This window comes from Panthera tigris, chromosome E1 (genome assembly GCF_018350195.1).
Source record: "Panthera tigris isolate Pti1 chromosome E1, P.tigris_Pti1_mat1.1, whole genome shotgun sequence".
Classification (NCBI taxonomy): domain Eukaryota; kingdom Metazoa; phylum Chordata; class Mammalia; order Carnivora; family Felidae; genus Panthera; species Panthera tigris.
Window position 1 is genome coordinate 18,741,990 of NC_056673.1, and position 26,423 is coordinate 18,768,412.

Here is a 26,423-nt window from a genome sequence, read left to right on the forward strand (position 1 = left end):
CCACATGGTGTCCAAAAACATTCCTTCAAAAGTCCTTTCAAATTTCAAAGGGCAGATATGTTTTCATGAAGACCAATTTGTCAATGTTTTTCTTTTTTGGTTTGTGCTTTTCATTTCCTAAAAAAATGTTTGCCAAACCCACACTCACAAAGATGTACTCGTGTGCTCTATAAGTTGTGCAGTTTTATCTTTTTTGTTTAGGTGAGTCTATGATCTACAGAATTTGAAGTAATTTTTGTATTCCAAGACTGTTTTTGAGTTGGATGTTTTAAAACTGGATCTTCCTTTGTGCCCGGCACTGTGCTATGCACATTTTGTGTACTATCCCGTCCAACAGCCACAAGAAACCTCTGATTGGTGCTATAATCAGCTCTGCCACAACATAGGTTTATGTACTTGCTGTGGGATCCCAAGGGGACTGGGTCTAACTATGGGGTGAGGTGCTAAGATCCTTGGGAAGGCATCAGCAAGCTGGGGTGGGCCATGCGGTATGGCCCACAGACACAGGGTGAGGGGCTGAACCTGCACTTCAGGTTGGGGGCACAGCATGAGCAAAAGACCAGAGTAATGACAGAGCCTTAAAAAAAAAAAAAAAAAGACACAGCAAATAGCCAAAGAGTACAGAGGAGGGGGAAAAAACAGGAGACCAAAGTCAGCCCACTCATGCAGGTCCAGGAAGGTTCTGGAAGGTTCCAGAAGGCCACACTAAAACATCTGCATGCAATCTCACAGGCATGGAGAGGGAAGCAAAGGAAAAAAACGTGATCAGATTTGCATTTTTGAACGATCATCATTCTGGAAACCATGTGGAGGACAGATTGAAGTGGGTGTGGAGCAACCAGAGAGACAGGAGAATCAATTAAAAAGCCACCGCAATTCAGCAAATGACGAGAACAAAAGGTAATTTAGTTAGTGGCAATGTGGGTGTAAGGGAAGGAGCAGATTCTGGAGAGGTTTTATTAGCATTTTTACTATAAAGAGAAGACTTCCCTGTTTGTCCAGGGAATTTCTGGCACGCCAACACCCTGGAATGCAGGAAGCTGAAGGGCTGAGTTTCTCCAGCAAAAAAGCTAACAGAGCAGAGAGCCCATGTGTCTGATTTACCGGGACTTGGCGCTTCATATGGGGGAGGGGGCCTGCTACCTGTTGGCAAAGCCACCTGTCCACGGGCAGCTCCCAGCCCAGGTATCTCCCCACCCCTGAGCACTACCCCTTCCCCTCGTCCTGGGCAGAGGAGAACCCCGTACCTGCCGAGAGCAAAAGCCACTCCTCCAACAGTTCCATCTCCAACGTCCCTGCGGCCAGAGAGGTGGGTCAGACAGACAGAGGCTACACAGGGGCAGCATTTGCCCGGGGCGGGGGCAGACCTAAGAGAAGCTTTCTCCAGCCAGCCTAGGGCTACTGGTTCTGTCTGGCCCTCCCCAACCCATACATGCAGGAAACATGCTACCCTATTAAGGGCAGTGGGTCCAGCTGGTCATGGGGATTAGCACCAGATAGATCCAAGTTCAAATCTCACCCCCACCCCCTGGGTGGCTCAGTTGGTTGAGCCTCCGATTTCGGCTCAGGTCATGATCTCACGGTTCGTGGGTTCAAGTCCCACATCAGGCTCTGTGCTGACAGCTCAGAGCTTGGGGCCACTTCAGATTCTGTGTCTCCCTTGCTCTCTGCCCCTCTCCCGCTAGCGTGCTCCCTCTCTCCCTCTCTCTCTGAAAAGTGAATACACATTAAAAACTAATAATAAAAAAATCTCACCCCCATGCTAAGCTAAGGGACCATGGGCAATTGACAGAATGTCTCTGAGCCTTTATTTCCTCTTTTGTAAAGGATGGGGCAGGAGGCTCAAAAGGTGGCTGTGAAGACAAAAATGATATAATACATGCCCAGCAGCTGGACTCTGCTATAAGTGCCCAGCACATATCTGTCCCCATCGACCTTCTCTGCGGCCTCATTCGTGGGAAAGCCTGGGATCTGACAGCTGACGGGCAGACTGGGATCGGAGGTTGGGGGGGAAGCCTCAAAAGGCAAGTGTCCCAATGCACGTGTCGATGATTGATCTGTTGACACACGTGCAGTCTCCCCGCGGGAAAAGGGAGCACCGAGCGACAAAAACAAACAGCTCAGAGCGCGAGGTATTCTCCTCCAACCGCAACCCGGGAGGGGACAGCATGATTTTCAGTCAGTAGATTAAAACCAAGCACTCCTAAACCACGGAGTCTCACTAGGGCCACTGCAGAGGAAGGTGTAAAATGTATGTATATATATGGGGTTTGAGATGGAAATGCAGTGGGGCTGATGTGACGTCAGCTCTGGGAGACAAGGAGCAGTGGAAGACCACCCTCTCTAACGACTGGCCAAAGACCACCGGATTTCTCCGCCGAGCCCTGTGTGCCACAGCTGACAGGGCACGAAGTGGGCTCACATCCTCCACAAGACCACTAGCGGAGAGCAAGAACGGGCTCAGATAACAGAAAGCCACTGACGAACCAGCCCAGGAATGCCAGCCAGCGGCAGTATGGCGAGGGATGGCCGGGCGCTCGGGCTTAGAGCCTAACAGACCCGAGTTCCAATCCCAGCCCTACCTGCTGTCCAGTTGCCTTAACATGAGCAGCTGAAGTGAACCTTTGTACGCCTCATTTTTTTTTTTAATTCTTTTTAATGTTTATTTATTTTTGAGACAGAGAGAGACAGGGCATGAATGGGGGAGGGTCAGAGAGAGGGAGACCCAGAATCTGAAGCAGGCTCCAGGCTCTGAGCTGTCAGCACAGAGTCCGACGCAGGGCTCAAACTCACGGACTGTGAGATCATGACCTGAGCCGAAGCCAGATGCTTAATCAACTGAGCCACCCAGGTGCCCCTGTACGCCTCCATTTTCTTGTCTCTAACATGGGGTAATAACAGTACTGCCTTCACAGGAGGGAAATGTAAAGTGCTTGGCCCTAGGCCTGGAAGACTGTTAACACTCATCACCAGCCACATTTACAATAAAAATTCGAGTTCCGTGTTATCGTTGAAAGCAGCTAAACTGACATGTTTATTGCTTTAAGATTCTCAGACATGTTCCTGGGGCGCCTAGGGTGGCTCGGCATCTGGCTCTTGACTTTGGCTCAGGTCATGATCTCACGGTTTGCTTGGGATCCTGTCTCTCCCTCTCTCTCTGCCCCTCCTCCGTCTGCTCTCTCTTGTCTCTGTCTCAAAACAAATGAAAATAAACTTTAAAAAGATTCCTTAAACGCGTTCCTGAAGGACTCCATTTACACGGCAAATCCCAAGCTACTCCCATGTGTTCCTTGAAAGGGGGCAAATGAAGACAAGGCCAGGTGAGGCAAGAGCACGCCAAAGGGCAGGGCCTTCCTGACCCTCTCTTTATTTCCAGGAAGTCAAGAGCAGGTCAACAACCGTACTACATGAGCCCCTGCGAGGGGCCGGAGCAGAAGAGCGAGGCAAACCAGGACCACCGTTAAGAGGCACACAACTGGGGGCACCCGGCTGGCTCAGTCGGTAGAGCAGGAGGCTCTTGATCTCGGGGTCGTGAGTTTGAGCCCCTCACTGCAGGTAGAGATTACTTAAAAAAATTAAAAAATAAACTTTTTTTTTTTTTTTTTTTTTTTTTTTTTTAAAGACGCACACAACTTGAGGAAGCAAGGCAAGGAGAGCAGGGGAGGGGCGGGCAGAGCAACCACCGGGGCCTGGCACACAGGCTGTTAACGGGCGCTATTCTTTGACACAGCTTAAAGACACATGCTCGCGCACACCTGCCACCCTGGACGAGCTCCAGCTGGGCAGAGAGGACCCATTTCCAAACAAACAGAGCAGGTGGCCTGCCAACCTCCCAGGAAATCAACTGACCGCAACTTATTGCAGAAATTAGGTAAATCACACCGACAAGACGTTTAACATGCGCCAGACACCCTTTAAGTGCTTCGTATATACTGTCACTTACTCCTCAGAACAAACCTGTGAGGCAGGCCCTAACACCAACCCCATGTCACAGTGGGGTAAACTGAGGCCAAGGAGCAGTCCCAAGTCACATAGCTAATAAATGGCAGAGGGAAAATCTGAACCCAGGCAGTTTACCTGCTGAGTCCATGCTCTAAGCACAGGCTCTATGACATCCTTGATTGACTGACGTGTTTGGGGCACCTACTGGGAGCCAGGCCAGCACAGAACATCTTTGTATGAGGATCCTCATTTATAAACAAGGACTCAGAGAACCCAGAGTCTTGGGTTGAGAGCCAACTTAAACCCAGGAGGACCTAATGCCCCACCGCTGCCCCTCCTGACTCAACGCACTGGGTTTCATCTTATCCTAGGCCGCCCTACACCAAGCTCTACCCACTGTGCTCTACCGGCATTGGCATAGGTAGGCACATCACTTGTGCTGCGCCCAAACCCAGGTGAGACTCTGCCACCTGGCCAGTAGGAGGCCAGAACCTTCTAGAAGGCCTAGAGGACCAGAGGAACCTGGAAGAAAATCTCCCAGCCTTAACCCTCTTCCTCCACAAACAGTCCTTCCCTCCTCAGCGGCCTACTCCTTCCTACCTGTCCACAGAGAGACACAGAGCAAGACCCTACTGCTGGGTCTCCGACTGCAAGAGCTGTGCATATTTAGCCGTCTGACGTAATAGCTCGAGGTAGAGAGATGCACCCAGGCTCTTGCATCAGACCCTATTTCACTCACACACAGACCTCAGGGCAAGCAGTGAGCCCTGTGGGCAGAGCTGGCCACACCTCAGCCCCACTCTGCCGTGCAAGACGGCACCTGCCTCACATCCCCAAGGAGGCTAGTTCTCTGAAAGTCCCTTTCCCGGTGACCCAAATACTTGAATTCGCCCTCCAGATGCAGAGAAAACTCCAGACAAACCCTGAAGGGCTCCGGGTCTCCTGCCTGCCAGTCTTTGCAGTCACCCCTGGCCGAGGACCGTGCCAACCAGGAGGAGCTGTTGGCAGGATTCGACCCTTCTTGACATCTCTGAAATATCTTTAAACCACAAAATCCTACAGTGTTCTAAAATTAGAAGAGCCTTTAAGGTCACTTCACATATGTAATGAACGAGGAAACTAAGGCCCAGGGCAGGACAGAGACTTAGTCACACAGAAAGTCAAAAGGCAGTGCCAGGACAGACTCCCCGGTCTCCTGGCTCCCGTCCAGCGCTCTTCCCTCACTGCTGGATGGCCGAAGGCCTGGGTTCAACCTGCTGCATGAACAAGAAGCTTAGCTGGGCCTCTGGTTCCCTATTCTTACTTAGCAAATTCGGGACTATTTACAGAAGTGTATAAATGCTAACTCATGTCATTGGAGGAGGTGTTATTATACCCACATGGGGACGAAAGTATGACACTGAGACAAACAACTGTCCAGGGCAGGGTGTGAGCCCAGGCAGTGTGCCTCCATTGCCCAAGCCCTGGACTTTCGGGGCCTTTGTAACTGCGGCCCCTCGAGCGGGATCTTGGCGTCAGGACCTCAATGGCATGCCCCGAGCAGCTCTTCAGAGCAGTGGGGCTGAAGACAATTCGAGAACTGCTCCCATCCTGGCAGCTCTATAGGACTAATCCAGGACTGATCTGCCACACAGGACCCAAGTCTGGGACCAGCCAGGAAATGGACCCGGGTGTTCACGACAAACTCCTACGGGGACCTAGGAGAGAGACCTGAGCTTACTACCGGGGAGAGCAGCTCTGCCGGGTCTGAGGCCTGTAGCCCCTGCAAAGGCTAAGCCTTTCCTCCCCTGCGTCCTCTGCACCCCGGCGCCTAGGAGGGCAGGAGGGGCTGGCCAGGCGACACTGAGGTCCCAACGCCCACAGGCCATGATTCTGCACTCCTGTGCGGCCTCCTCAAGGTGAGCATTTGAGTTTTCCTCCTACGAAGGAAGCCATTTCTCAACACGTTGCTACACACGGATACTAAGAAACATGAACCAAGAGGCAAATGGGGCACCAGCCACAAAGGGAACAGAACGGAACAGAACGAGGGGAAGGGCTGGTACAGCTCTCTTACGCTGGGAGCACAGCTTAGAGAAGCTAGAGAAACACTGTGCACGACCTGTACATCCCCGTTCACAAGAGTGACACAGTGGGAACAACCCACAGACCTGGGAAAGCAGCGCCGAGTGGGTTACGGCAAAACCACTTACGGTACCATTAAACCGTTGAACAAGTTTACAAAAACACAGGGAGCTTTTCTGTGTTATTCTACTGAGTGACGAAGGCGGGCCCAAAGAATCGCAGGAGAGATGCTTACAACACGTTGGCCTCGAAACTGCAGCTAAAAGAAAACATGGCAGAATGTCAGCCACGAGCAAGACGCGTCTCAGTGGGAGGGCTACAGGTAATCATTTTCTTCCTTCTACTTCTCTGTTTTCCAAATGTTCTAGAATGACCACATACTGATTTGGTAAGGTGATTAGCGGTAATTCTACAGTTTAAATTGTCAAACGAGGAAAATGGAGGGTGATGGTGATTCTGTTCCAGGAAAGGGACAAAAGTCTGGGCAGGCAGCCAGCCTACCTGATGCAGAGCTGTGCTGGGGCCACCACGGCCAGCCTTCCCACAAAAGCCCTGAAAGGATCAGATGGAGCAAAACCTCACTGATTCAGAAGGGAAAGAGGAAGAAAGGAAGAAAACGATGTGACAAGATGACATTAGATTCATTTTTGCTGATTTTTTTTTTTTAAGAACCATGTGTATCCATCCATCCATATCGAGCACCGGCTAGTCACCCAGCACTGTGCCAGGCCCTCCAGGTAATACAGAAACGCGTAAGACCCAGGGCGCCTGGGTGGCTCAGCTGGTTAAGCGTCCGACTTCAGCTCAGGTCATGATTTCAGGGTTCATGAGTTCGAGCCCCACATCGGGCTCTGCGCTGACAGCTCAGAGCCTGGAGCCTGCTTCGGATTTTATGTCTCCTTCCCTCTCTGTCCCTCCCCTGCTCACACTCTGTATCTCTCTCTCAAAACCAAACTAAATTAAAACAAACTTCCAGCTTCAGAGAAATGGCAGGTAGCAGGAAAGGGGTCATGAAAAAGGCGGGCTCTGGAATGGGTCTTGAAGAACGAGGCAGAGCCCACAACAGGGTCTGTAAAATAGCCAAGGAAACATACTCACTCATCTCAAAGGGAAGTTCTAGACCCGGGCGATCCTAACAAACCCTTCTACCATAATCACGAGCAAGGAAACACGAGATGAAAACAAACGGGAGTTGTGGCAATGCCGTAGAGCCAGTCCAAATGGTCCCCGGCGGGCGCGGTGGCGGGAGCGCAGAGCTGGACAGCCAGCCTTCCGGGAAGAGAGCGGAGAAGCAGGCGGTGGCCTTACAAAGTGGCGCTGATTCCGCTTCTAGGAATATGTCCTAAAGAAACAATTAAGCATGCGCGCAGGGCTATTCACAGAAGTGGATCTTAAAATAGCCACCCATGGGGAAGTGGGGAACTACATTTTGGTGTGTTTCTATAGCAGAAAACTGCAGCAACTTAAAATTCCCATTTTTAAAAGAACATTTGGGGCACCTGGGTGGCTCAGTCAGTTAAGCGTCCGACTTCAGCTCAGGTCATGATCTCACAGCTCGTGAGTTCGAGCCCCACGTCGGGCTCTGTGCTGACAGCTCAGAGCCTGGAGCCTGCTTCGGATTCTGTGACTTTCTCTCTCTCTCTCTCCCTCCCCTGCTCATGCTCTGTCTCTCTCAGTCTCTCCAAAAATAAATAAACGTTAAAAAAAAAAACCATTTTTTTTAATTAAAAAAAAAATATTTATGACCTGGGCGATGCCTGTGGTATTACAGCCAGGTAACAACTCAAGGGAAGAAAACTACATTTACGCTACAATCCCAATCTATCCTTAAGCCATTTTAAAAGCATTCATTTTTCTTTTTTCAGCTTTGCTGAGGTCAATTTAGTTTCTAGCAAAATAAATGTATCAAAATTTAAACACTGGAAATACAGAATCTTATTTTGAGATTTTTTTTTTTGCATTTTCTCTAAGAACATGTGTTCTTTTCATAAACACGTAACGTTATTCAAAAATGAAAGAATGATAGAAGGGATTTTAGTGGGAGGAGAAGGGGGCATTGCAGACAGAAAACAGCAGAAGTCAGAAGTAAAGACCAGGCCTATCTGTGGAGGAGAAAGGACCAAACTTTGGTGCCAGACAGAGCTGGGCTCAAATTCTGGATCCATTATTTTCTGGCCATGTGAGGGGGGTGAGGGGGGTGAGGGGAGATGAGAGGAGGTGAGGGGGGGCGAGGGGAGGTGAGGGGGGGTGAGCGGGGGTGGGGGGGTGAGGGGGGGTGAGGGGGGTGAGGGGGGGGTGAGGGGGGGTGAGGGGGGGTATCAACTCTCTCTCAGAAGTCAACAAAGTCAGATCCCTTTCTACTGACCAAACAAAATTCACTCTGGATGCACACAGGGGAGGAATACTCATTTATGAAACACACCATGGATATTAAGAAGGGAATTTGGGGAAAACAAAAAGTGTCCCATTAAGCCAGCGTACAATGCACCCCCCATTTCAGAAACATCACACTCTGAAAAGGTATCTGTCCTAAAATCTAGAAAACATGAACGTTTCTTCTAAGGATGGTGACAACCAGGATTAGACCTGGTCTAATGTTGTTCTTATGTTTCTTGGGTGGTCTGACTTGTGTCCAAAACGAGGAAATGGGCAAGAAGTCAGTTTCTAGTTCCTAAGCAGACCTGTTATGCTATAGGGGTGAGGCCCCACCTTCCACAGTTCTGGATTAGAGAGTACGGCTCTCATTCTCCCTGGAACTCATCTTTCTTTCTCTTTCTCTCTCTCTCTCTCTCTCTCTCTCTCTCTCTCCTCTCTCCTCTCTCCTCTTCTCTCTCTCTCTCTCTCTCTCTCTCTCTCTCTCTCTCTCTCTAGTCTTACATTTAGGAAGAGAATTTAGGCAAAATTCTCAACAGCAAGTTTTGCCAGCATACCTGGGGTGTCCTTGGCCCCGACCACTCCATCATCTTTTCAGATGAAGAAAGCACCAGAAATGCCAAGGTCAGCTGCCTTAAGAGCAAGCAGACACGCTCCGGGAAAGCTTAAGATTTGGAAGGGATCCTCAGAAAGAAATGGCAAACTATAAGCAATCAAGAGCCCCATCCCCCCCCCAAAATGCCATGCTTTGGCAAACCCAACAAGATAAATCTTCAGAAGAGGAGACGGAAGCTCAGATCAGTCCCCAATTAAATTTAATCACAGCGGCTAATCCTTCTACGGTGCCTACCATGTGCCAAGCACAGGTCTGAGTACTTAACATGTGATAACTCACTTATCCTCACAACAGAAGAAGAAATATGCACAGAGAGGTTACATAACTTGCCCAAGGTCAGGGCCAGAACTAGTCCTTTATCTCAGTCGAAAGAGGGTGCCTCTGCCTTTAGGGAGACACAGCACAGCTGCGCACAGGGCACATGCCTGGCAAAAGGGGGAGGCCTGGATTTCAGCATCTCTCAGCCCCTTGTGCAGTACACAACCTGGTTGACTATAGCCTGCCCCATCCAAAGTAGTAAGCGGATACAGTTTACTATTAAATAAGTGGTATGCAAATTAACGAAAGCCAGGATTTTTGAAGCACTGATTTGGGTGACTGAGAGCATTCAATTCTGTGTTATCTAGTATGATCAGATTTTCAGCCGTGCTAGGAATGCCCCGACATTTACAGCTTCATGGGCCGAGACTTTAACTCTTTCATCATTTCTAACGAGCATATTCTAAAATATATCCCATCTATCTCTGCAGCTTAGGAAAGAGCACCAAATACAATTTAGCCTTGTCTGAACTCCACTATCACCCCTGCCCAGGACCCCACAGCCCCTGCCTTTTCCTGACACCCAGCCTGTGCCTCCTGATCTCAGATAACCAATCTTTCTCTGCTTCATTAATTGCTCTTGGAGAAAACTAAACGTGCAAGTGGGTTGAATCTCCTCAAAGTTTTGGGTTTGAACCTCCTTCCCGTGGCTTAGTTTTTTTATTTGCTTCTACCTAACTGCTTGTCCTTGATCCTGGGGTCTCGCTGCTTCCCGCTGTATGAGACCCTACACAGAGAAGTTTGCCTCTCTGCATCCCTTGGAATTCATCATCTCCCATGGTCACCTCCTTCCTTCTGAAGGCAGCTGGGGGTAGGAGAAGTGGGGTCTAGCTGTCCTTCGGCCTCTCAACCCTCATTCAAGTCTTTCTGACTTTAAGAAAACACGTTCCCAGTTAAGTAAGTGTCCGACTTCAGCTCAGGTCATGATCTGGCTGTTTGTGGGTTCGAGCCACACGTCGGGCTCTGTGCGGACGGCTCAGAGCCTAGAGCCTGGAGCCTGCTTCAGGTTCCATGTCTCCCTCTCTCTCCGCCCCTCCCCGACTCACACTGTCTCGCTCTCAAAAAAATGAATAAACATTTTAAAAAGTTTAAACAAAACACAACACCTTCCCTCCTCTTCCTTCAGGCCCAAAGGTCCTGACACCATCCCTCAGCTGTTCGTTTCTTAGTATTCCATCTGTCTCGGGCTCTCCACCTCACCTGCTCTTGCAGATGCCCCCAGCCTTCGTCTTACTTCCACGTGCATCTTCTTGACCTCACTAGGGCATCTGGCACAGGGAGCCCCTCCTCCTCCACGACATGCCTGCCCCCTGGCTTCCTGGTTGTCCTTCTCCTCTGACGGCTCAGCAGGCTCCTTCCCAGGACGCCCACCACCACCTGTATACCGACGCCGCCTTGACCCTTAACCGGAAACTCTGGACCCCACCCCCCTCCACGAGCTCCAGGCCCATCTGTGTAACTCGTGAATGGACAGCTTGCCTGCGTGGCCCAGAGGCACCTCACACTCGGCAGGTCTGAGCCACCCTCATTCTCTCTTGCCTTTCATCATCTAGTTGCCTCCCACTTCCCACTCTCCACTCTTCCTACCGGAACGCTGATCATTTGTTGGCCCGTTTCCAGCCTCTCGTGCAGGTAGGCGCAGCTGTATGACTAACGTCTGGCCAATGACATCTAAATGGAAGCGTCATATGGTAATTGCAAAAAGAACAGTTAAAGAACACATCCTTCCCCACTTCACCCACCCACTCCCTGGAAAGACGATGTGATAGCTGGAGCTCCAGCAGCTATCCTGGGACATGAGGACAAGGAATGGCAGAGGGGGTGAGCTGGAAGGAATGTGACTTCCCGATGTCTTTGTGGATCCACTACACCAACCCAGGGCTACCTACCTCCAGACCTCTTTTATGTGTAAGAAAATTAACCTGTTCGAATCACTGTGGTTTTACTTTGCTGATGTCACTGTGAATAAAGCTGAATATAATTTTACTAATATTCCATCCAAAGTGGTCTTCTTTTGCATTCCTTGTCTTGGTCAATAACATCAACATTCATATCTGGGGGCTCCTGGCTATTGATTTGCAAATTTTCCCTACTAGGTTATAAGCAACTAACTGACAGGGAAGGTCTCTCATTTTTTAAATAAAATACTTCAAACATCCAAAAAAAGAGAGGGATATAATATATATTCACCACTAGATTTAACAAATGTTAACATTTTATCATATTTGCTTCAGGCATTTTTAATAAGAAATGAAACATTACAGGGGCCCCTGGGTGGCTCAGTTAAGAGTCCGACTTCGGCTCAGGTCATGATCTCACAGTTCGTGGGTCGTGTCAGGCTCGTGCTGACAGCTTAGAGCCTGAAGCGTGCTTCAGATTCTGTCTCCCTCTCTCTCTGCCCCTCCCCTGCTTGCTCGCGCACTCTCTCTCAAAAATAAATAAAAACATTAAAAAAAATTTTTTTTAAAGAAATGAAACATTACAGTAAGGTTAAAATTCCCCTTACGGTCCTCCCAGAACCTTCTACTTCCTCTCCCTCCCCACAGGCAGCCACAACAGTGAAACTGGTGGGTATCTTGCCTCTCTAGGATTTTATATTTTTTTGCTACATTGTCTTGATTGTTTTAACTTTACAGAAACGGTTATCATTACTACACAGATTCTGCAACTTGACTTTCTACCAATCTTCTCTTAAACGTAGCTGGGGATGGCTGATTCACGTACGTCGATCTCTGAACAGCTCTACATTATGTAAATACGCCATCATTGATTGACCTATTTCCCTGCTGATAGGCATTTAGTTGTTCCCAGCTATTCATAATCAAAAGCACTGTGATGTGCATCTTTGAGCGCCTGCTTAGTAGTTTTTCTAACACAGACACTAGAGTCGCGAAATTTCTGGCTCCCGGGCACGTGCATCCCCTAACTTTATGAAATATAGTCAACTTCCTTTTTAGAGTAGCTGTGCCCACTCGCAGGCCCGGTGTGAGAGAGGGGCCTTTCCCCCCCAGCCATACCACATTTATTTCTGAACCACCAGTTCCTACCTAACATGATGGTGGCGGGAAATACTCCCATTTGCCTCCATATCCACCCTCCCCACCAGGAACATGCCCCCGAATACTCTGAATTAGCTACAGCAGACACCCAGGAATACCCTCAGCCCGTGCTCCTCTCCCCAAAAGGCTGCCTGGCTGCTATGTGGGGATAGACCCCTTTACAGACAGCAACCGGGCTGGGCAGCCAACATTCATAATGGGTGTCTACATTATTCTCCCCGTATCAGATCTCCCTGCAAGGTGGATACAGACTCTTTTCCTTCCTGCAGCATTTGGTGCAGAAAAAGTCCTCTGTATCCACTCCCCCACAATCACTTCATACGAAACCCACGCCCTCAAGGCCTTCCCCCCAAGCCAATGTGAGTACAGAAAAGGACAGTTTGGGGGTGTCTGACCCACCGCGAGCCCTCCGTGTCTTCCCCAGAGTTCTCCAACCGCTGGAAAGAAGCAATCGCATCTTGGGTGGTGGCTTGTGAGTATCTCCTGATAAAGGAAAGTCCCAGGCAGAGAGAGGGGCCAACTTGTTTATTTCCAAACACAAGCCAGAGATTCCAGCTGCGACAAGTATCCTGGATCTTTGCCCCTGCCAAAGGGAGCTGAGTGGGAGGGCCAGAGGGAGGGAGGGCTGGGGCTGCACAGGAGGAGCTGTGGTTGTCACTTTAGGTAAGCCAGTCTTCCTGAGACCAAGGACACAGCCCCTTCCCAGTCTTGTTTGTCCTGACTCTGCCTGGCCATGCGTTTTTCATCTGGACTCGCTTCAGATGCAGAAGGGTAGATGGGAGGACGACAGAACCCCGCTGGACAGGCATCCACCCCCCCACGCCACCAACATTTACTGAACGCCTGCTCTGTCCACGCACTGGTTTATAACAATGGCTGTAACCCCAGGAAGCTCACAGCCCAGAAAATAAATAACTGCGCTATGTGAAAGGATGCAATGTAAACAATGTGCAAGATAAAGAGAGCGCGGAGAACAACGGGAAGACTAAACACTAATTGGGAGCTGCTGGCAAGCCTTCCGGGACAAAGCGACGCTAAGCTTGGTCTCCCTACCAGCATGGGTGACAAGCAGACAATTTATTAGCAACATCATCCCAAACAACCGTGCTCCTTTCCCACAACCACGAACACAAGGAGTAACAAGGCAGCAGTCGGTGCTTGGGGGAAAGGCTGAGTCCCACAACGGAGTCCCGGTTCTAACCCAGTCTGCCCCTACCAGGGTAGCCCGGGCCACCTCGTCATCCTCCTTGTAGGCAAACCCAAGGGCGGGACAAGTGACTGGAACAGTCTTCTCGGCTCTGGTGTTGTAACGATGTTCTCGTCCCTCATCACATGTAGGATCACCGGGAGAGGGTACAGACATAGCAGTGCCCGGGACCCACCCCAGAGGTGTGAAGTCAATCTGTCCGCGGCTGTGCCCCCAACCACAGGTTTTAAAAGCATCCCAGGTGGGGCGCCTGGGTGGTTCAGTCAGTCAAGTGTCCGACTCTTGATTTCAGCTCAGGTCATGATTTCACGGTTCCTGCGTCAGGCTCTGCGCCGAGATCACGGAGCCTGCTTGGGATTCTCTCTCTCCCTCTCTCTCTGCCCCTCCCCTGCCCGTTCACACACACTCTCTCTCTCTCTCTCTCTCTCTCTCTCTCAAAATAAACTTCAAAAAATACACATTTATAAAAGCATCCCAGGTGATTTAAATGTGCAGACAAGGGGGCACCTGGGTGGCTCAGTCGGTTGAGTGGCCAACTTCGGCTCAGGTCATGATCTCGCGGTCCGTGGGTTCAAGCCCCGCGTCGGGCTCTGTGCTGACAGCTCAGACCCTGGAGCCTGCTTCAGATTCCGTGTCTCCCTCTCTCTCTGACCCTCCCCCGTTCATGCTCTGTCTCTGTCTCAAAAATAAATAAACGTTAAAAAAAAAAAAATTAAATGTGCAGACAAGGTTAAGAGCCACTGTGGCAAACAATGTTCTGGGAGGGTAGCGGCCACCAGTGCTGGAAGGCTGAGAAGCCCATTTCACAAGACTGACTTGTCCACGGCACTTCCCGCATCAGAAAGCTGACGGAGGCCACCGGCACCTCGGTACTGGTGCCGTTCTCACAAGGATGTAATGATTTAAGGTCCAATCCTCCAAGAATCCAGTTAGGAAGACAGGCAAATGGAAAATACTACACCGTCTCCAAAGCTCACCTGCCCTCTACCTGCTCTCGGCCGGCTAGATACCCTCTCGTGGGGGTGGGTCTCCCCCTCTCCTTTCGTCTCCTGGGGAAACAGGTAACCACAGGCTAAAGGCAGCCTTCCCTGCTGTCCACGGAGCAGAGGGTCCCCTCCCTGTCAGGGAGCCCCTGGGGGAACACAGAAGGAGTTGCAGGCGGCTGGGGGTTGGGTGAAGGCTGGGAATCTCGGGCAAGCATAGCCTGGCCTCCTGCCTCTGAGTCAGCAGGCCTCTTTCAGACAAAGGGGCAGAAGAACAAAGCTCTATTGTGCTCGGCATGGAGAAGCCAAAGAGACAAGGAGACTTCAGGGCCAACAGGGGCGTTATTAGCATTTTATTTATTTATCTATCTATCTATCTATCTGCATTTTATGTATCTGTGACACTTAGTGGACACAGCACCTTGCGTGTGTCGGGCACAGTCCAAAGCCCTTCCACAATATATGAACTCGTTCAGTTTCTGGCCACACGTTCGGAGGTTTATGCTTTCCAAGGTCCCTGCCCAGGGAAGGGAGGAAGGTAACCCTCCCTCGTGCACAGGCGCCCGAACCATCACCGAGGGGTGCCGTCTACCTCCCGTGCTTGGCTACCGTCCGGCCTGCGGCAAGGTCCACGCGCCACCCGGATCTAGGGGCGCACCCCAGATGGGAACGGGCACTTTGTCACGGCAAGGGAGAAAGAATCTGGGCGCCACACTCCACTCGCTACATGAACTTGGGCAAGTTCTGGCCTCAGTCAAGTGCCTAAGGAAAGGCTATATAGTGAAGGGAGGCATCACTCCAGAGACAGCTGGAGCCCTGCGACCTTCAGTGTGCCACAGACTAGCCGTCACCATCTGGCTCCTCGTTCCCGGCACCATGCCACCTCAGGCCAGGAAGTCAGAGAGGAAACCGTGCTGACACCCCAGAGGCACCCGATGCTTTGCGTTACTGAGACTCAGTTTCCTCAGCTGTAAAATGGGTATGAGGAAGATTGTGGCTGAGCTAAACACCCGTGAAGGGACTTCCTGTCCTTCCGCCTCTGGGGGCCCTAAGAGAGTGGTTGATTGAACTGCAACAGTGCCCCACGCTTGAGCCCCAGGGCAGGCCTGGACCTGTGTTTGGACAGTGGAAAACTAGAAGGGCAGAGGCACCCAGATGCGCACATCTGAGGGCTGCAGACTCACTGGGGGATGTTAAGGGGTGGGGCCGCTCACGTAATTTACTACGCTCATTAGTCAAAAGCCTCATTTCCAAATCATCAGGACTGCCCCCTCTGCGGGGGAACCACAGCCAGGGTTTCAATTTGCTGACCACCACAAGCCACTGTCTGTGGAGGCCTCTGGTCAGGCATGACCCCGCCCACCCCACCCCTCACCAGCAGCAGCCTGCAAGGCCCAGAAGGGAGTTCTGCAGCCCAAAGTGGCTTCAGGGCCAAGCCCTGCCACCTTGGGGCAACGTGACCCGGACAGATCACCCAGTATCTGAGCCACAATATCCTCGCTCAGGGTTACTGATAGATACGTGTATCCTACCACAGTGTCCAACCAGGGCAGGCCGCGTGAACGTCCGTTCCCTTGAAGGCTCTTTCCAGTCTTTTAGCCACTGAAGCACAACTGAGGGATGTGGAACCTTCCCGTGCTGAGATCACGTCCTTTGTCGGGGTAGGGGGTGCTGCTGCACCTTCTCTCCCCTTTTACCATCACAGCGTTCAGCTCTCCCCACTCTTGCCAAAAGCTTCCTGCTCCCACTTGCGTTTTCCCACAGGACTCGTCAGCACAGAACATCGGCGGTTAACGCGCACGTCCACCCCCCTCAACACACTCGGAGGGCCCGGCAAGGACAGGCTCCGGGTCCCCGGCGGTCCCCTGGTAGGGAGTAGGCGCTCAGATGACAGACGGACAGGTGGGTGGACGAGGATGACCAGAAACTGGGGAACGTCTACGCTTCCCAGAGAAAGTATGGAAAGAAAACCTTCAGAGTACCTTCGGCCTTTTCTTTTCCCTTTAAGAATATTAAAGCTCGTGCCAAATTTCACAAGTGCAGCTTCCCCGCCCAGCATGAAATGCTTTAGAAATGAAAAGGCAGAGTTATTGCTTCACCTTGCTGCTAACCTAATCCATCCAGGCGGTTCCACACCTCCAGAGCCTTGCTAAGCAGGCCCCCCTCCTTCCCCCTCCAAAGCCTTTGATGTGGTGGCACCTCGCAGGTCCTCAGTAATGACTCAATGAATACGTGCTTTGAATTGTCTGACTGCTTTAGCTCACAATGGTCCCTCCGCCTTAAATACGCACCTGCCTGCGTCTGAAATCGTTCCAGGCCCCCAATCTTCTACTCACGATCCCAGCTTACAATTATCCGCGGTTATAGCTCCTAGGAACCCAACCACAATGCACTCAGTCACGCAACTGGACAAAAGCAGCATTTACAATAAGGGAGCGGGCCGAGGGAATTTTCCCGAAGATCACCCAGGAAAGCCAGTCAGTCTGGATTCTCAGTGGTCTCTTCCAACTCTGGGTAAAAAAAAACCACCACAAGGAACATCCCCTCATGGTTCATGGTGCCATGAAAATGGGAAGTGACAGAGCAAAAAACACAGAATGGACCCAGCTTTCCAAAGTGTTTTCTCTCTCCCCTCCACCCCATACACATGCACACACACAGGTAGAGGGGTTTTGTTGTTGTTTTTTTTTTAAATTAAAATTATTTTAAGTTTCTTTATTTATTTTGAGAGAGACAGAGACAGAGCAAGTGGGGAGAGGGGCAGAGAGAGAGGCAGACACAGAATCCCAAGCAGGCTGCGCACTGTCAGCTCAGAGCCCGATGCGGGTCGAACTCATGAAACTGAGATCATGACCTGAGCCAAAATCAAGAGTCGAATGCTTAACCAACTGAGCCACCCAGGTACCCCCACAGGTGTTTTTTAAAAGTGATTTTAAATTTCTCTTTGGGGAGGGGAGAGGAGAGGGGGGAGGAGAAGAGGGGAAGAGAAAAGGAATGGAAGGAAGGGGAGGGAAGGAACTCGGGGCACCTAGGTGGCTCAGTCAGGTTAAGCCTCCAGCTCTTGATTTCAGCTCAAGTCATGATCAAGCCCCACGTCGGGCTCCATGCTCGGAGCCTGCTTGAGATTCTCTCACTCTGCCCCTGCCCCTCCCCCTCATGCTCGCTCTATTTCTCAAAATAAATAAACTTTAAAAAGAAACCCTCCACTCTGCACGGTCGTAGGAAGGGAACAAGGGCAAAGACACACTAAGACATCTGTTTTTGGTTCCCCAGTGTTGTCCAAACAATAGATTTATCTCTGTCATCCGGTAAATATGCTCAGATTGGCATCTGTCCAAATACTTTCCCAAGCAGCCCAGTCCCACACTCAACACACCCTATCTATAATAACGATGACAATATTAATAGCTTTTATTGTGCACTTACTATGTGCTAGGCACTATTCCGTTTTTAACTCATTCTTACTTACTTCTTTAAATGACTCCAAAGCAATGAATGTTACCCTCCTTTTATAGATAAGGAAATAGACCCAGAGGGACTGGGTAACTGAAGTCACACAGCTAACTTTTCTTGATTTTCTTTGTTTACTGCCTGAGTGTGATAGGTCTCTCAATCAGAAAGAAAACAGGTTTTATTAGATGTTGTGCTTATAAAATGGGGTTTTACATTCCCAGGGAAAGATGAAGCAAGGAGGAAGTTATATGACTGGTGATGGGAAAATGAGCATTAAGTTAGCCACGTGAAACAGATTATCTAGCATCACCTTGATATGACTGGAAACTGCCCTTGGTTTTTTTGTTTTTCTTTTTTAAGTTTGTTTACTTATTTTGAGAGCGAGAGTGTGCACGCGAGGAGAGGGGCAGAGGGAGAGAGAATCCCAAGCAGGCTCTGCACCCTCAGTGGGTGGCCTGATGGGGGGAGGCGCTCAAACTCACGAACCGTAAGATCATGACCCGAGCTGCCATCAAGAGTTGGATGCTCAACAGACCGAGCCACCCAGGCGCCCCACTGCCCTTGGTTTTTGTTTTTGTCTGGAAGCATAATAATTAATTCTCTTATCTGGCAGGCCAGAAGAGAACAAACGCCTCTGAGCTGCTAAAACAGACTGTACAGCCCGTGCAGGCAGGCTCTGCCTAACCTGGAGCCCATGCTGTCCCCAGAGCCGCCGCCTCCATCCGTGCGTGCTTCTGTCGCATTTGGTACCCGGGGGGCCCCCCATCCACGGAATTGAGAAAGCAGAAAACGTGAAGGTGGGAAGGACCACGGCATCTAGACGCAGGTGCACAGAGACCACATGATGGGGCAGCAGTGATGGAACAAGTGAGAGAAACTACAGAGTGGGCGGGCCCAAGATTCACAAAGCCTGCTTTCCTCGGACCTTGTACGAGGGGCAAAGCAGCCCTTCAGACAACACCTCAACGGAGGTACTGAGGCTCCCAGCCACAGCGAAGGGAACAGATATCATTAGATGGTTTCAAAAAACGTGTCTGATGTCTGCGCCTTGGTGAGCTTTTTAAAATTATTAAAGTAGAGGTGACCGGGTGGTGCAGTCCTTAAGCAACTGACTTTGGCTCAGTCCATGATCTCATGTTTTGTGGGTTCGAGTCCCACATTGGGCTCTGTGCTGACAGCTCAGAGTCTGGAGCCTGCTTCAGATTCTGTGTCTTCCTCTCTCTCTGCCCCTCCCCCACTCGCTCTTGGTCTCTCTCTCTCTCTCTCTCAAAACTAAATAAGCATTAACAAAATTTTTTTTAATTAAAATACATTTTGATGCTCACAGGAATAAGTCTGTTCCCAAGGAAATTGACTTTATGTAACATGACTTGCTCCCTAGCTATCTAGCAAATCATGCCACCTGCTGTTAGCTGCCTTCCCATACCCTTCTCCCCTCTTCCTGAACTTTGGGGACGCTTGACTTTGTTCACAGTAACAGAGCGCTTGGCTCCCAGGTTCCCTTGCAACCAGTGGTTGCCACGTGACCCAGTCTGACCAGTGAAATGTAAAGGGAAGCCTACTGCTTGGTGCTTCCAGGAAGTTAGCTTTCCTCCTTAAAATGGGGAAGAGTCAGTTGGCCAAAACCAGCTTCCAGCTTCCCTCTCCCCTTCGTCGCGCCTGGAATGCAGCTGTGAAGCCAAGAGATAGAGCAGCCATTTTGAGGGTGAGGGGAAAGGGGACAGGCTAAGGATGATACAGCAGAGAGATACAAGGGGTCAACAGAAACCCTTAGGACTCGCTGCCTTTGGACTTCTTGTTTCATGAGAAAAATGACTCCTTTACTTGTTTACCCAGTGTTATTTGGGCTTTCTAAACATGGATCCAAGTGAACCCTCACAGACACATTACCACTGGGTTGTAATTCCAGGACGATAAAAACGACTTCTAAATATCTTACTGCCTTCCTCCAAGCAGCCTGCGGAGGATTTTTGTGTCTCTGGGGGCCTCCCTAAAACAGGCTGGCCGACCATCATTTACTAGGAGCTTGCCTAGCTACTGCCAGTGGCAAATGGCCATTCATTGGTACTGTGCCTTTGCTAAGCTGACTTGCTTCTGCAACGTGGAATTTTGTTAGGGAACAAAAAGCGCTTTATGGCAAAGGCGTTAGTGCCACAATGGGACCTTTCTGCTTTGATTGTGAAAACACATTAAGGGCTTAGCTGCACCACAAGCAGAGGCCAGGAGACTCGGTTGAGGCCGGGGCCTCCCTGACCATTCTCCACGCAGCAGGCTGGAGGGGCGCCAAAGCCACTCAGGAGGCAACACTGCGGGCAGACACCACAGCTCGAAGGGGCCGGGCACTGGGGCCCACCCGGAGGGCTGTGACAAACAGGCTGCACCCCCAAAACTGCCTATCCACCCTCCTGACCAGCCTGCTACACGCCATTCACCCAGCCCACCTGCAGTGGGACCCAGGCTCAGAACACAAGCCTTATGAGTGTTAACTCCCAACACCCTGAAAGGTGTTGTGGCCCCACGGGGACCTCACAGACAACCCGAGGGGTACAGAGACAGGACAGGAGCCAAGTTCCTCGCTGGCTGAGCTGTCCCCACCTGCTGACATGGCTGATCAAGATGGCATGATTCCACCACCAGAAAGCAACAGAGAGCAGGGCGACTCACGCCCGGGCACGCACACACAGGCGTGTCCAAAAGATAGGTCCCACGATGATCACAGCAGTTTGGGGAAACATCTCTAAACAGTAAACAAACCAAACGTCCATCAACAGGAGAATGGACCCAAAACCCGTGCTAATCATTCAGTGGAATAATACACTGCAATGAAAATGAGTATAGGAGCTACACACAATAAAAACGCATACATTTCACAAATATAACGAGCAAAGGAAGCCAAATGCTAAAGAACACGTGCAGGACTCTTATAGGAAGTCCAAAGAACAGGCCAAACTCAGTCACAGTGCTTAGGAATGCAGATTAGTGGTGAACTAATTGTTTTTTAATTTTTTTTAATGTTCATTTATTTTTGAGAGACAGAGCCCAAGTGGGGGAGGAGCAGACAGAGAGGGAGGGAGACACAGAATCAGAAGCAGGCTCCAGGTCTGAGCTGTCAGCACGGAGCCCGACACGGGGCTCGAACCCACGAACTGGGACGTCATGACCTGAGCCGAAGTCAGACACTTAGCCAACTGAGCCACCCAAGAGCCCCATTTTCAAAATTTGTTAACATTTATTTATTTTTTAGAGAGCGGTAAAATAATTGTTTTAAGCAGCAAAGAAGTGACTACTGTAAAAGCCAGGCCAATGTTACTTTTGGTAGTTAAGGGAAGGGGTTACGATCAGGGAGACCTCTGGGGTACTGGCAAGGTTCCACTTCTTGATTTGGGCAGCACTTATAAGGGTGATTTGTGATCATTCATGGAGTTGCACCTTTAGGTTTCCGTACTTTTCTGTTATAGTCCACAATATAAACAGCTAAAAAGAAAAACGAAGGGGCGCCTAGATGGCTCACTTGGTTAAAAGTCCAACTCTTGATTGCAGTTCAGGCCACGATCCCAGCATTGTGGGACCGAGCCCCACATCAGGCTCCGCACTGGGCCTGGGGCCTGCTTGGGATTCTCTCTCTCCCCCTCTGCCCCTCTGCCCAGCTTGTGCGCTCTCTAAAAAAAATAAATAATAGAAATTTAAAAAACCAAGATGAAGAATGCTGTCTGGATAACAAACCCAGCCCACACGGGTACTCAATTCATCCTACTTGAACCCGAACCTCCGGCTACCATATCACCGCCCCACCCCCACCCAGCCAGGGCGCCTCCCCCCCTTCTCTTCAGAGAAAGAGGGGTCCTCACATTCGTGTTCAGCCAGAAACTGGCAGAGGTGGTGCGTTTCACTCTTCCCTGGACACTCCCAGTATATTCACCGCTATCTCCCAAAACCAGAATCGTGAGCTCCGTGGAGAAAGCAAACAGTTTGGGACGTTGCCCATTTACTCCACAGATTAAGTGACGAAGGCCCACAAACAGGACAGGCTCAGAAAGCACTAGAAAAGTCAGCACGGCAGGAGGAGGTGGAGGTTTTGCTGAGCCATCAGAGCAAAAGCTAGAGTGTGGTCCATAGCCAGGACCCCTCAGAGGAGACAGCGGGTCGAGGGTCTAGCCCACTCCCAGCCCTGAGGATGGGCCCAAGCTACGTGAACACACACAACATGGCCAGAGACCCTGCAAAGCCGCTTGTTTTTTTTTTTACGGTGAAAAATTGCTATCTCCGGTTCTGCTACCCTGCAAAGTCTGTGTGAATCAGTATATTCCCGCCTGGTGAGCTGGTCTACACTGAAGCAGACGTTTGCTTGGCGAGTTTGTCCATACCCAACACCTAGTTTGAAAACTGCCAGGTTTGGTAGCATGGAGAAAAAAACAAAAACAAAAACAAAAAAACCTGGATGCTTGCAGCTAACCACAATGATGGAACGCACAGAGGTCTAATGGCTGGGCTGCCCTCTCCCCTAGGCAACCTTCCTAGGGCACTGCCAATGCTCCCTGAGGGCCCCCCCCCCTTCCCTAAGCTTTCATGGCTGACCAAGCCCACCTTTAAATCACACATTCTCGGGGCACCTGAGTGGCTCTGTCGGTTAAGTGTTTGACTCTTGGTTTTGCCTCAGGTCATGATCTCATAGTTCATGACAGGGAGCCCCGTGTCGGGGCTCTGCACCGACAGCACAGAGCCTGCTTGGGATTCTCTCTCTCTGCCCCTCCCCTGCTCATGCTCGCTCTCTCTCAAAATACATAAACTTAAAAAAAAAAACCAAAACTGGGGGGCACCTGGGTGGCTCAGTCGGTTAAGAGTCCGACTCGGTTTTGGCTCAGGTCATGATCTCATGATTCAGGAGATGGAGCCCTGTGTTGGGCTCTGTGCTGACAGTGTGGAGCCTGCCTGAGATTCTCTCTCCCTGTCCTTCTGCCCCTCCCCTGCTCATGTTCTTGCTCCCTCAAAAATAATAAACATTTAAAACACACACACACACACACACACACACACACACACACACACACACACACACACCCCTTTAAATCACATTTTCTCCATAGAGATGCTCAACCAAGCCACAGCCAATCCCTGCAGCCCCAGCGCTCTGCCACGGTCCTTCAAGGAACTGTCCAATCGCCCACAGGCCCATCCCCAGTAGAATCTGACGGATCCAGCCTCTGTCGTCCTTCCTTTCCGAGTTCTAGTCCCCAAGTGCCCACTGATGCCCCCACCCATTTCTGGGTGTTAAACTCCTTCCCCGCAGGGCACAGGCAGCCTGCGCACCAGACCCCCTCACTCCCAGACACTCGCTTTACCACCCCGGAACCCCCAGAACACTCAGACTGGCAGGGAGACAAAAGCAGAGACCCTTCCTGGCTCTAAGTGATCGTGATGCTGCCAACACCCAACAGTCAGCTCCCTACAGGTGCCAAAGGGTTTCTCAAAGGCCACTTTCCAGCCCCAGCCACCCGTCCCCACGACAGGCTTTCTGTCCACCTCTTCACAGGTACCCACTCTGCAAGAGCAACGTGCACTACAAGTCTCTACCCCACCCTTTGAACTTTTCTTCTAACAAAGTGAACGGCAAAGAACCTGAAAACGAGGGTTTCTTTTAGAACTTCTGGATTGTTCTTCCAAGTGTGCACAGATATGCTCGCCCCGCCTCCTGAGACCCCGTCTTCTAAGATGGGACAGTGGCGGTGCAGCCTATGCTCGCCCCGCCTCCTGAGACCCCGTCTTCTAAGATGGGACAGTGGCGGTGCAGCCCATGCTCGCCCCGCCTCCTGAGACCCCGTCTTCTAAGATGGGACAGTGGCGGTCCAGCCCGGGCTGCAGGGAGAAGTGTGAGGATGGGCGACGTGAAGGCACTCCGTGCCACGTGGTTACTGGAGCAGAGCAGCTGGCGGTACTGACAGAACGCCGGCCCAGAGGTGCCCCTGCGAGGCCGCGGCACGCCCCGAGGATTCAAACTCAGCCACTGCAGAGAACTAAGCCAGAAGTGGTATCTGTACACTTTCAAAAGGAGCTAGACAAGCACTCCCCCGACAGCCTTCAGCTCAGCAGACCATAGCTCTTTGCCCGAGTATTCAGGAAAAGAGGGGCGACTACGCATCTGTTCTGCACAAGCCAGGCACACGACATCTCATTTAAACCCTCTTCGGCGACCCCACTTTACAGACCAGGACACGGAGGCTTGGGAGGGTATGTTAGCTAGGTGACCCTAAGCTAAGGCCACTCAGCTATTCGGTGTTAGGGTTCAGATTTCTCTAGCTCTGGTGTTCTTTCCAGGTCTTTCGTGTCCGAAGAATATCCATCAAACTACACAAATGACCAGACGTCGTGGTACCACGTGCTTACCAAGCCTTCTCACGTGTTCTAAACACTTACATCTCTCTTCAAGGTGTGTCTTGTTGTGACCAACATTCCCCTTTTACAGATGAGGAAATGGAGGTTGGGGGAGGCAAGGTGACTTCCTTCCATAAGGTCGCTGAGACCAAGGACAGCAGCGGTGGAGGACAACCCCTGGACCATCCCTCCCACCTTCACCGGCTGGTCATGAATACGAATGGCATTTCCCAGCTCAGTTCTTTTTTAATTTTTTTTTTAATGTTTATTTATTTTTGAGACAGAGACAGAGCATGAACGGGGGAGGGTCAGAGAGAGGGAGACACAGAATCTGAAACAGGCTCCAGGCTCTGAGCTGTCAGCACAGAGCCCGACGCGGGGCTTGAACTCACGGACCGCGAGATCATGACCTGAGCCGAAGTTGGCCGCTTAACCGACTGAGCCACCCAGGCGCCCTTTAATTTTTTTTTTAATGTTTATTTATTTTTGACCAAGTGTGAGTGGGGGAGGAACAGAGAGACAGGGAGACACAGAATGGGAAGCAGGCTCCTGGCTCCCAGCTGTCAGCACGGGGCCCGATGCGGGTCTCAAACTCACGAACCGTGAGATCATGACCTGAGCTAAAGTCGGGCGCTTACTGACTGAGCCACCCAGGCACCCCTCCCAGCTCAGTTCTGCCACGGCTCACAGCCCTCAGGAGGAAGGAACGGGAGTCCATGGAAAAAGAGAAAACCACAGTGTTATCTCAGGTCAGGGTGGAGTAAGCAGGAGGAAGTGGCCCAGGTGGATTTGGGTGGAGGTAGGGATTGCCCAATTCCCTGGACACTTGGTGGGGCGGGCGGGCGGGGGGGGGGGGGGGGGGGGGGGGCTGCACGTCAGGCTCCCAAGCTAGGATTAGACAGTAACCCCCACTACCTGTGAGCAAAATCTGCCCCACCCCTGGCCCAGAGGGTTGAAGCCAAGGCCTCCTCAGCACACACCTAGGAGAGGGCTCTGGCCTCTTTAACCAATATTTATTCAGTGTTTAAAAGGCACTTAGGAAGCAGGGTAGTACGCAAATGCCAGAAACACAGAAACCCACGCTTCCCTGCCCCCCCACCCCCACCCCAGCTCTGCAGAGGATCCGTTAGGGCATCAGGACTGGCTACCCAGCCTCCGGGCACCTGGGTTCTAGGAAGGGTCTGTTCAAAATTCAGGCCAAAACTCGGTTCACACAGGAAAGAAGAGCCCAGTGGAGACACATGCACGTGTTCTCTCTCCAGGACGGGCACCCTGATCTAAAGCCTGCATTCAATCCCTGCCCCTCCTGTGCCTCCTGTGCACAAGCGGCCAGCCCACCTTGCTTTCATCAGGCCCCTGAGAGACAGAAAAGAGGGACTGAGCCTCGAGAGGAGAGGTGTGGAGCAAAGAGCCTGAGTCAGACAGACAGGTTTCACCGTAAGCTCTGGCACTTCCCAAACAGCGGGACTTTGGGCCAATACTTAGGCCCTACCTAGGCCCTGGGATTCTCATCTGCAAAATGGGCATCATGGAACCTCCCCACCAGGTGGAGGATTCAGGGGGACGATGCAGTGCCCGGCACAGGGCTTGAGTTGTCACAGGCACCCAATCGATAGTAGCCATTATTCTAACTGCCCTGTGTCAGGACTCCAGCTCATGAAATTGTGTCTAGCAGGACACCCTTGACGCCCACACCCTCAGAGTCCACCCTAAGCCAGCCACTCCACCACGAGAAGTTCGAGAAGTTCCCTCAAGGAGCTGACTTCCTGTGCCCAAGACCCCAGAGATATTACCAGAGTGGCTGCCAAACGGGGCACTCACTCCTTCTTTACCCAGCCGGCAGGTCTGGGAGCAGGTGGCACTGGGGCCCACAGAGGGACTGGGGGTGCCCAGGTGGGTTTCACCTCTCCCCTCCCCAGGGCGTCAGCCCTTCATGGGGCAGGACAGCAGCTGTCAGTCTACACCCTAGGACAGTGTTGTCCAGCAAAGGTATAACGTTAGCTCCCGTGGAAATTCATATTGTCCAATAGCCACGTTAG

The 26,423-nt window shown here is 51.1% G+C and overlaps 1 protein-coding gene and 1 long non-coding RNA gene across 5 annotated transcripts in view; one reads left to right on the forward strand and one right to left on the reverse strand.

Moving 5' to 3' along the window:
• The window catches only part of KSR1 (kinase suppressor of ras 1), a 163,067-nt gene that overhangs the window by 87,836 nt on the left and 48,808 nt on the right, over positions 1 to 26,423 (reverse strand). The gene's annotated exons all lie outside the window — the stretch shown is intronic.
• LOC122233642 lies at positions 5,426 to 10,922 on the forward strand. The gene is made up of 3 exons (XR_006211291.1): positions 5,426 to 6,328; positions 6,676 to 6,743; positions 10,577 to 10,922. It is a non-coding gene; the product is annotated as an uncharacterized LOC122233642 (long non-coding RNA).